The sequence below is a fragment of the Gymnoscopelus microlampas genome (genome assembly GCF_963454915.1).
Source record: "Gymnoscopelus microlampas genome assembly, chromosome: 22".
NCBI classification, from domain to species: domain Eukaryota; kingdom Metazoa; phylum Chordata; class Actinopteri; order Myctophiformes; family Myctophidae; genus Gymnoscopelus; species Gymnoscopelus microlampas.
The window spans coordinates 30,124,469-30,136,813 of NC_139959.1; positions in this window are offsets into that span (position 1 = coordinate 30,124,469).

Here is a 12,345-nt window from a genome sequence, read left to right on the forward strand (position 1 = left end):
ACATAATAATAATAATAATAATAATAATAATAATAATAATAATCACATTACTGGTCGTAGGGTTAGGGTTATATGTGATGTGGATTTATGTGATTTTGTGATTATTTCACGACATTTGCGGATAGCTCGTCATTCACATCGGTCGGCAATTTTTTCTTTTAGGCGAGGTACACGCCGTTGTTTACAGTAGGTCAGAACAGGGAGAGATGTAGGGCCATCATTCATATCATATGCATTTAATGACTTTGGTTATTCCTGTTGCTTGTGTTGTATGTTGTGTATTAATGTCATTCATAGTGTTGTATATTGTGTACTAATGTCATTCATAGTGTTGTGTACTAATGTCATTCATGCTGTTGCTGTATTGCTGACAAATATTGGCACAATTGATTTTGCGTTGCGTCATTTGCGGTAAAGCTTAATCACGCCAATCCACATCGCATATGACCAGTATGTGATGTGAAGGTGTTTGACGGATGTCGGCATGTGCATCACGTATAGTTACTCGTTATTTGTGCCGTCATTTGCGAGTAAAGCTTCATCACGTCAATCCACATCACATAATAATAATAATAATAATAATAATATAATGATATAATATAAACGATACATACAACCATATTACCAGTATGTGATGTGGACTTCGTTTCACGTTGTTTGCGTACAATGCTCGTCATTTGGCCGGAGAATAATGAAGAAAATGGACTGATGCTGGACTGAGACTGATGCAGAGAACATGAAACAAAGAATGCTGCTGCCATTGCGTCATATGCGCCTCGTATGATTTATGTCAATCGTTCACAAATGATGTAAATTATACGAGTCTCTCTATCTATCCCTCTCTCTGTCTCTTCATCCCTCATCTCTCTATCTCTCCCCCTGCTAAGTATGTTGGTGAATGTAATGCACATTACAAAGTGCTTTGGTTAAAGGTACTATAGATAAATGCACCATTTAAATTGAAACTTTGAATTGAACTCATAGGCATCAGCTAGCAACCACTGTGACACTGTGTAAGAGGCAGTTCAGTCACTGTAGACTGTATTACTTCTGGAAAATAAAATAAACATTAGTCATAACTGTGTGATTGCATTCTAAACATTACAGTCATAACTGATGTCATTCAAAATGTGTAAGCTCTATATTTAACAGCTAACAGGCATTGTGCCACTGCAGAGGTTCCCAAACCTTTTAGCTCAGGACCCAAACTAGTGAAGATAATAGATTTGCAAGCTCACAACGAGCATGTAAATCTATTTTCACAACCTCTTTTTTTTGTTTGTTTCTAATTTATTGCTTAGATTTGTTTTCACGAAATAGCACATGTTCTATTTTGCTTGCTTCTTATATGTGCTTTTAATTAATTTTCATTTTACTATTTGACCCCAGAAAAAATTGTCACTGTTTGAATATGGATCTGAAATTATCAATAAACAAGCAATGGCAAAAACACACTGGAATGTAAACATTTCAGTGTAAAGATTTTCATAAGGTTTTAGCTCGAGACCCAAAAGAGAAATGTGATGTCTCCCTGGGACCTAGTGAGAATAGCAGATCTACAAGCTCGGCTTGTAGATCTGCTATTTTCATTACTCTTATTTCAATATTTTAAATTGAATTTCTTTGATTTTTGAATTTTTGATTTTTAAATGTATCGGGTTCTTTTGAAACATAAGAACGTTTTACTACTCTAAATATTGTATTTTATTCATGTAAAACAAATGTAGGATGCTAAAAGGAAAGGGGAATATTCACTGACTGATCTCAAAAACAAATTAAAACTGGCAGAAATAAAGACTCACTCCATAAAAACCTTAAGGAAAACTCCTCAGACAGAGACTAAGAACATATATTTTTATTTTATTTTTTCTATGTTCATAAAGTGCTCCAAGTGCTCAAAGTGAAAAGTCAGCGACACACATTTAGGTCGTAGGACCATCGTCAGTGCAATTAAAGCTTCATCACGTCAGTCCACATCACATAATGACCGTAATGTAGTGTAGTGTAGTATGTGATGTGGATTTCTGTGTTGTCATTTGTGGGTAAAGCTTCATTATTCATGCCGGTCAATAGGCGAGGCACTGACGATGGTCCTTTGACCCAAACGTTTGCTGCTGCACTTTTCACTTTTAGCACATGGAGCTCTTTATGAGCATGAACAAATAAAATACTAATATATTTTTTTAGTCTCTGTCTAAGGTGTCCATTTGTTGCCTTAAATGTATGAGGTTCTTTTGAAATATGAGAACTTTTTATTTCTGTAAGTGTTTTATTTTAAAAAAAATGTAGGAAACTTAAAGGAAAAAGAGAAAGATTGATAGACAGATTAAGAAAATCTATTTTTGTTTTATTTGTTTCATGATCATAAAGTGATCCAAGTGCTCAAAGTGAAAAGTGCAGCAACACACATTTAGGTCATAAGACCATCGTCAGTGCTATATCATCAGATCTAATCATTTGCGGTTAAAGCTTCATTACGTCAATCCACATCACATAATGACCATAGTGTGTGTGTCTGGTGTAGTGTAGTGTAGTATGTGATGTGGATTTATGTCTCGTATCATTTTGCGTAATTTGATTTGCGTCTCGTCTTATCATTTCACGTCACTTATAAGTCATTTGCAGGTAAGTCTTCATCACGTCAGTCCACATCACATATGACCATAGGCGCTGTATGTGATGTGGATTTATGTGTTGTCATTTGCGGGTAAAGCTTCATTATTCACAGCGGTCAGTAGACGATACACTGATAATGGTCCTTTGACCCAAACGTTTGCTGTTGCACTTTTCACTTTTAGCACTTGGAGCTCTTTATGAGCATAAAAAATTAAAACACTAATATATTTACTTAGTCTCTGTCTAAGGAGTTTTCCATAAGGTTTTTGTGGAGTGAGTCTTTTCTTCAATCGGTTTTAATTTTTTTAAAAGATGTTAACATAGCTACCCATTTATGGTCTGTAAATGATTACATTATTACAAATTTTAAAAATATAAAATTGGTTGGAGGAGTCAAGATTTGATTTCACACTTGTAAGTTTTGTGGACATTTTTGTTTTTTGATAACAAATATGATCTATATGACATTTACCCGATTAAAAGCATTATCAGGTTTTTATTAAAACAAAGTAAAACAATGTCCACAGAGCTTTAAAAATTGTTAAATAAAATAAAGTTCCTCTAAAAATGTCAATCTTAATTGTGAAACTTAATTACATGTTGCTCATGTACTTAATCCATAGGGTTAGGTTTTCATCTGCCGTAGTTGTAGATCTTTAATTAAATGTTCATGTACAGAGTGTTAATCCATAGGGTTATGTTTTCATCTGCTGTAGTTGTAGATCTTTGAAATGTGTAAATCAGTGGTTCTCAACCTTATTCTGGATCTGACCACTTAACATGGCAGCCGTGTTAAGTGGACAGATGGGTGGGCCTTTTCAGGTCATGTTTTAAAGACCAATCAATCCATTGGTACTAACTTAGTATAAATTATTTATTTAGTATAACTTTTTTATATTAAATCTTAATGTTTTTGCCAAATATTTAGGAGGAGAACCACTGGTTTAAATTTCAACTAAATGTAAGTTGTATGTTAAACAAATGATTCCCCTACTTTATGGACTTGCTTCTTTTTTAATTTACTTTATTAAATTAGTTTGAGCTTGTAGATCTTCACTCTTGTAGATTTTCATTATTTTCTTTTCTTTATGGAATTTCTTATTTAGCATTTTCCTAAATTACATTATTTTGAATGTTTTTCTTTATTTTTGTGACATTGATCTTGTAGATCGGCTATTTTCACATTGTATAATGTTTTTTGGACATCAACAATATTCCAATATGTCATATCTGCTCTATTCAGAACAAACCAATGTCATTTTCAAATGTATTTAATACATTACAATGTTCAATGAACCGTAATCCACAGGCCAATCACCTGCTGGAAGCTTTGATTGAATACTTTATTAACAGGTTCGGGGGAGGGGGGGGGGTTTATTTACTCATGACCCAAGAAAATGTGTCCACGACCCATTATTGAGTCCCGACCCATAACTTGGGAAACAGTGGACAAGGGTCCATTTTGTTCCATGTTTCCTTAAATATATGAGGTTCCTTTGAAAAATAACGTTTTATTTCTGTACATTTCTTTCTTTTTTTTTTATTGTAGGAAACTAAAAGGAAAAAGAGGAATATTTACTGACTGTAGCTGGTCTCAAAAACAAAGCAAAACTGGCAGAAAAAAAGACTCCTTCCACAAACTCCTTAGACGGAGACAAAGAAAAGCTATTTTTATTTTATTCGTTTCATGATCATAAAGTGCTCCAAGGGATCAAAGTGAAAAGTGCAGCAGCAAACATTTAGGTCATAGGACCATCGTCAGTGCTATATCATCAGATCTAATCATTTGCGGTTAAAGCTTCATTACGTCAGTCCACATCACATAATGACCATAGTGTATGTCTGGTGTAGTGTAGTGTAGTATGTGATGTGGATTTATGTCTCGTTTCATTTTGCGTAATTTGATTTGCGTCTCGTCTTATCATTTCACGTCACTTCAGTCATGTGCAGGTAAGTCTTCATCACGTCAGTCCACATCACATATGACCATAGGCGCTGTATGTGATTTATGTGTTGTCATTTGCGGGTAAAGCTTCATTATTCACGGCGGTCAGTAGGCGAGGCACTGACGATGGTCCTTTGACCCAAAAGTTTGCTGCTGCACTTTTCACTTAGCTCTTGGAGCGCTTTATGAGCATAAACAAATAAAATGCAAATATATTTTCTTAATCTCTGTCTAAGGAGTTTTCCTTAAAGTTTGTGTGGAGTGAAAACATGGCTACCTATTTATGGCCTGTTCATGAATTTTCCATGGCCAGTCATTTGGGATCAATAAAAGTAGGACAAAAGTCTGTTATTCTAGTCCGGACTTGTCCTTTAACATGGCAACCTTGTTAAGTGGATAAACTAAATTGGTAAATGGATGAACTGTGACGGGATAGATGAGGGAGGTCAGCAAGAGTTTTTTTTGTGCAAATATTAATTTGAATATCTGTTAGTTTATTGTATCTTATCTGTATTTTGTTTTAGTTTTTCTCCTTTTTTATTGTAATGTTAATTATTGACATGTATTTTGGGTTATTGTTTTCCTGTTTTCTTCTTGGTCGTCATGACTTCATAGGCTTGTCAAAATTACATAATAGCATTAGTCTTGGATATGGATAATATCATTGGAAATGATGTAATATTTGCACAAAAAATATTTCAGTTGTAATGTATGTTTTGTTTTAACTTCCATTTACTGTATTTGAATGTGATTGTATTCTATGTATGTGTTTACCTTGTTTATTGTGAGTCACTCTGGACAAAGAGTATAGATGAATATCTACATTGAAAATTGTGAAGTGACTTTACTGTTGAAATGTAAATGAGTGAATGTTACCATGATTTGTAAATAACAACATAAAAACAAAGGCTCTGGTGTGGTTCTCCTGGTTTACCGGGATGGGGTTCAATTCCCTGCAGTGCCCTACTCATAGTGTTGTATTTACCATTTTATATTGTCTGTTTTATTTATGTTCATAGTGTTGTATTTACCCTTTATGGTTTTATGTTTTATTCTTTATGTTCATTGTGTTGTATTTACCCTTACATGGTTTGTTTAATTCTTTGTTCATAGTGTTGTATTTCCCCTTATGTGGTTTATTTTATCTTTATGTTCATAATGTTGTATTTACCCTTACATGGTTTGTTTTATTCTTTATGTTCATTGTGTAGGGTTGGGATCCTTCATTATCATTATAATTGTTGATGACCAAATGGACCATTACAGGTCTGTAACTCTTTAGTGTACAAATGGAACCAAATGGACCCGTTCGTAAAAGTTTGAGGACCACTGGTATTGTAATGGTTTATCAGACGTGAAGTCCACACACCAGCTCTTACAGTGTGATGGATACGGTTCCAAATGCTAACGCAGCTACAAGCTCTTAGCCTGTCTCAAAGTGGGGTCCTTGGGGGGATTTCAGGGGGTTCCCAGCTAGAGTAGTTAAGGTAGCATCATAAACATTTTAACCACTTTATCCATTTACTAGAGTCTCGGGGGACTACGCCCCCCGAGACCCCAGCCGTTGCGCGGGGCTTTGCGTTCGCTGGTGCCTACGTGTGTCTGTCTTTGTCTTAGTGTCGCTGTAGCACAGAGTGGGCATTAAGACGGGATGTATGCTCCTTTAAGGGAGGTGGATCGTGGGATTCTGTTGTTTGCAAAGAGGCGTTGTGAATATTGGCTCATTGCAGACTCACCTTATTGCCACCTGATCGTGTGAGTGAGTGTTGAGTGTACGTAGGGCGGAATAGCTTGCAAGGTTGTGTGCTTTTTTGTTTGCTACTGGGCCTTGCATAGGAATGGATATTTTGAAAAGATGTGTTGTGATGACATGTGAGAAGGAAGTGCAATAATGTGAGATAAATGACATAGACGGAATTGCATGTGACGAAGTGAGGAGTTTATTTGCATGAGATTTTGTATTTGTAGAAAATGATGTAGGAGTGAGCAGGTGTTGCAGACAGTGGCAACGTGCTGAGGACGACAGCTTGTCATGGCTGGGCCTGCGGAATGGGAGAGAAGGAGAAGGCAGGAGTCAAGCACGCAGTCTGGCATGTCCATCAGGGAACAGGTGAAACGTAAGCTAGTGGTGTATTAGTGAAGTGGTGAGAAGCATTGTCTGCATCGGTGATGTGGTTCAATGAGATATGGAACAGGTGACAATGCAACAGATGTACCTAATTTGTGAAGGAGTACTTCCCCATGAAGGAATGTTGTGAGGGATGCAGTTTCCATCGATGGCATTCATGGCAGAGCCAGCAGAATGGGAGAAAGGCAGGAAGAAGGACATAATGTGGATGGCCAGCATAGAGTATGTAACAGTAAAGGAAGCGTCTTTTGTGTGAAGTGGTAGGCCTTGACAATTATGTAGTGCAAGCATAAATGACACATGGAAGAATGCAACAGATGTACCTCAATGGAGAAGAAGCAGATGTCCATGATGAAAGGAAGTTGGCACGTCATCAGGTTCCAGAGATTGGCAACGCAGGGCCTGCAGAATGGGAGTGAAAGAGCAGCCAGGAATCAACCACACAATGTGACATGTTGAAGAGGGATTATGTGAAAGGAAAGGCAGTGATATGTGTGTGAAGTGTTAAGCAGCAGCACTATTAGTTATGTGGATTTATGAGAAAGGAATGTAACAATGCATGAACCTTGCCTCAAGGGGGACGAAGCAGTAGTCCAGGAAAGAAGCTGCAAGGCCGGCAGGTGGCGCAGGTTGTCATGAGAGGCTCTGCAGAATGGCTGAATGGCAGCGGTGACTTTGATGACAGCGGTTGTGGTGCTGTGTGATGAGCAGAAGGGGGTTGTGACCTATGTGGTGCCAGAAGTTGTTGGAACAGTGCGGGATAAAAGTGTATCCCTGTATCACAACGACTTTGGCAACCACCAATTAGTCAGCTCATCGTCACGTTGATTAGGGGGGAAAACTGTAGTAATAGTAGTGTTTTCAAGTGGATTGTTTGTTTGACGGGGGGCCACTGCAGGTGGTGGAGGACTGCTGTGAGATGGTCTCTGGAACGGGCGCTGGTGTGCGGGCAAGGCAGTGAAATGTCTGTGAAGTGGTAATTTGCGTCATTGTCAGCAGCACTTATGTAGATGAATGAGAAATGGCACATGTGACAATGCAGCAGACGTACCTCTTTGTGAAGGAGCACTTGACCATGAAGGGAAGTTGCAACGGGCTGAGGTTACACAGATAGTCATCCATGACAGAGGCTGCAGAATGGGAGAAATGGAGAAGGCGGGAAGGAAGCACACAATGTGAGACGTCCACTATGGATCATGTGACAGTGAAGACAGTGATTTGTGTTTGAAGCGGTAGGTATTGTCAATTATGTAGAGCAATTACAAATGGCACATGGAAGAATGCAAGACTTTTACCTCAATGTGGAAGAAGCACTTGTTTGAAAACCACATTTTCAGTGTGGTATGTCTGGTGCGGTATGGCAAACGTCATGGCTGCTGGGTCACCCGTCCTTGAACTGGCAAAATAAAGCTGTCCGTGGCTGAAGACAGGGGACTGTAGCCAGACTCCCGCTCTTCTGAGGGTCTGCCCTTGGGACTTGTTGATGGTGGTGGCAAAAGCAGTGCGGATCGGAAACTGTCGTCTGGCCCAGTCAAAAGGGAACTGTCCAGCTTCAGGAAGGAACTTGATGCGAGGGATCAAGACTTCCTTTTGTGTGGCTGCGATTGTGCACAGCAGGAGCTTGTTGTTGAGGGACCTCTGGAAGAAGAGTTTGGTGCCATTGCACAGTCCGTCTTTAGGGCTGATGTTGCGGAGTAGCATCAAGGGCATTCCAGGCTTGAGGGTGATGATGTGGCGGGGAAATCCACTGGGGCAGAGGGTGTTGAGATATTCGATGGTGAAGCGCATACCATCTTGGTAGTCCACCAGGGTGTCAGCACTGGTGAGCTTGGTAGCCATACCTGGCATCCAGGTCTCCATGATGTCATTGATGGTGTCCACCTCTTTGTTGGTAGGGGCAAGCAGTGATCTGCCGTGCAGCCAGTCAGTGCGTGCGTAGTTGGTAGGCAAGGCTGGAAACACTGTGTTGCAAAATTCTTTCATGGATGTGGCCTCTGCGACGTTGTTGCGATCTGTGTTAGGTTGAATGTGGAAACGCATGCTTTCAGGGATGGAGACGAAGTCGTTGGCATCATTTGCTGTGCCATCGCCAAGGATGAGGGTCCACGTGTCGAAGTCCTCCAGACGTGGGTCTCCACTGGCCTTGACGCGCATGTTTTCTGTGAGGGAGCAGATGGAGAATTTTTCCCAGAGTGTGGAATTGTTCAGGCAGCTGTCTATAATCTGGCCCTCATTGGCCCCTCGAATCACTGGGAGACACTGTCGGAAGTCACCTGCCAAGACAATAATTTTGCCACCAAATGGAGTGTTTGGCTTCTGGAGTAGGTCTTGCAGTGAGCGGTCAAGTGCCTCTAGCAGGTGGCGGTGCATCATGGTGGCTTCATCAATCAGCAGGAGGCGTGAGCGGCGTAGTAGTTTGGCCAGGCTGCTCTGTGCTGTGATGTTCAAGGTAGTGTTCTTTGTGAGGTGGAGAGGAGCTTTCAGGCGCGAATGGAGCGTTCTGCCGAGGTGAAGGAGTTGGGCTGCAATGCCAGTGGTGGCCATGGCAAGGGCAATGCAGCCACCTGGTTCCAGACTCCGCACTGCATCTAGGAGGGCATTGAGCAGGAAGGTTTTACCGCAGCCTCCACGTGCAGATATGAAGACTTGTAGGCTTTGTTGTTGTGTGACAGCTGACATGACTGTGTCGTAAATCTGTTGTTGTGCTGTAGTGAACTTTGGTATTGTTGCCTCCACAGTGGCGGAGATCTCGCGCACATCGTAGTTCATTTCTTCACGGATGAGGGCGTCTTCCATGTTGACCAGCCCATGGACAGTGGCCTTTTCAGCATCAGTCATTGGTTCCAGGAAAACGTTGTGGAGGTCCTGGTGATGTGACTGGAGTGAGGCTTGTAGATCCACTCGGACCATGGTTTTCAGCTGGTCCTCAGTGAAGGAGAGATTCCTACGCTGTGCTGTGCGCTTGAAATCATCAGTCCACTGTGACCAGTTGTCGTTGAACAGTGTTTTGGGGTCAGCTGGTTGGCAGAAGAGGAGGATGATTACGAATAAGAGACGCATCTGTGGGCACAGCTGTGTGATTGCAGCCTCAGTGAGGACAGTGGCCCACTCGTTGTCATCATCCAATAGGCCGAGCTCCCTGCACACTTCCTTGTAGGTTTCCAGGGTCCTGCCATTGAGGGAGTAGAGGTCGTCAAAACTTGTTTTCCCTCTGCAGTGGTCATGGTGGAGTAGCATTCTCAAGTAGAAGACGTCGCCTGCCACGGGGTTGACGGTGTGGACCCGACTGCCTTTTTTTTCTGAGCTTCCATTTTTTGGTTTGTGGTAGGTAGGTGTATTTCTGAGGCATGTCAACATAGCGCGGCATGGTTGTAGGGTCGAAGTGTGGACCTGCGAGGGCTTTCTGTTTGTCATTGTTGTCGAAGAAAGCAGTCAACTCTGTGGCCCTCTCCTGCTGCACCACAGTCTCCTCATGACCATGGGCAAAATAGACTTGCTGCTGCTCTTTCAGATGCAGGCGGAGGGCTTTGACAGGAGGGTGGTTCTTTGATATGTTGAAGGAGAAGAGTTTCCAGCAGGCCTCACTGGATCCAACTGACCGCATGTCCACATACTCGCGAATCTCATCACGTGCCGGTTGGACGCCATCCGCTTCAGCAGATACCATTGCACGGTCAGGCCCTTTGGCAGGCAAATGTAGATAGGGGTGTGGGTGGAGAGAGTAGTACATGCAGGCGTTGCATGTTGGTGTGTATGTAGTGTGGTGTGCTGTTTGTGGAGGGGGAAGCAGTGTATTAGTTATAGGGCATGTGTGAAATGACTCTGCCGTCATGTGGAATGTGAAGTGCATGGAAGTGCAGAGGAGGGGCAACTGAGGAGCAGAGATAAGGGCAAAGAGGGCTGTGTGTTGCAGACAGAACATGCACACACACACACACGCACACACACAATGCACAGGGAGACACATACCCAGACTGTGTGCATGTATGTGGTGTGTGAGTATAGGGTGTATGACAGTGCAGTGGAGAGAATGTGTGCAAGAGTGGAGAAGAGCATAAGTGTTTGTTTGGGAGACAGCTGCAAGGAAGGTTGTGCTGTGGCTGCAGCCTGGCGCAAAAGTCTCAAGGAGCGTCTCGGTGTGTTGGGCTGCGGTTGGTGCTGCTGGCAGCGTGTGTTCTTTGCGAGGAGTTGAGCTGAGAAGTGAAGACAGTTGGCTATGAAGTAGTGTGAGGAGCAATTATGCAGTGTGGATGAGAGGTGCGTGAATTGGCAGTAAGGCAGTCTGTGTGATGTAAGTGATAGATATTGGGGGCTGGTGTAGTAGGTAGCTAGTGTTCAGTGTGAAGATGTACACTGCTCAAAAAAATAAAGGGAACACATAAACAATACAATGTAACTCCAAGTCAATCACACTTCTGGGATATCAACCTATCCAGTTAGGAAGCAACACTGATTGTGAATCAATTTCACCTGCTGTTGTGCAAATGGAACAGACAACAGGTGGAAATGAGAAGCAATTTGCAAGCCAACCCCTAAAAAGGAATGGTTTTGCAGGTGGTGGCCACAGACCATTTCCCTGTCCTCATCCTTCCTGGCTGATTTTTGGGTACTTTTGCATTTTGCCAGTGCCCTCACCACTAGAGGTAGCATGAGGTGCTTTCTGCAACCCACAGAAGTTGCTCAGGTAGTGCAGCTCATCCAGGATGGCACATCAATGTGCGCTGTGGCAAGAAGGTTTGCTGTGTCTCCCAGCACAGTGTCAAGAGCATGGAGGAGATACCAGGAGACAGGCCAGTACACCAGGAGACGTGGTGGGGGCCGTAGGAGGACAACAACCCAGCAGCAGGAGCGCTATCTGGTCCTTTGTGCAAGGAGGAACAGGAGGAGCACTGCCAGAGCCCTACAAAACGACCTCCGGCAGGCCACATGTGCATGTTTCTGCTCAAACTGTGAGAAACAGACTCCATGAGGGTGGTATGAGGGCCCGACGTCCACAAGTGGGGCCTGTGCTCACAGCCCAACACCGTGCAGCCCAATTGGCATTTGCCAGAGAACACCAGGACTGGCAGATTCGCCATTGACACCCTGTGCTCTTCACGGATGAGAGCGGGTTCACACTGAGCACATGTGACAGACGTGACAGAGTCTGGAGACACCGTGGAGAACGTTCTGCTGCATGCAACATCCTCCAGTATGACCGGTTTGGCGGTGGGTCAGTGATGGTCTGGGGAGGCATATCCTTGGAGGGCCGCACAGACCTCTGTGCTAGCCAGAGGTACCATGACTGCCATTAGGTACCGGGATGAGATCCTCAGACCATCACTGACCCACCGCCAAACCAGTTTGAGCAGAAACATGCACATGTGGCCTGCTGGAGGTCGTTTTGTAGGGCTCTGGCAGTGCTCCTCCTGTTCCTCCTTGCACAAAGGACCAGACAGCGCTCCTGCTGCTGGGTTGTTGTCCCCCTACTCTGGGCCCTATTCCTACTCCTCCCCCTACTCTGGGCCCTATTACTCCCCCGGGCCCTATTCCTACTCCTCCCCCTACTCTGGGCCCTATTCCTACTCCTCCCCCTACTCTGGGCCCTATTCCTACTCCTCCCTCCTACTCCTCCCCCTCTTTACTCTACTCACTACCTCCTACTCCTCCCCCTCTT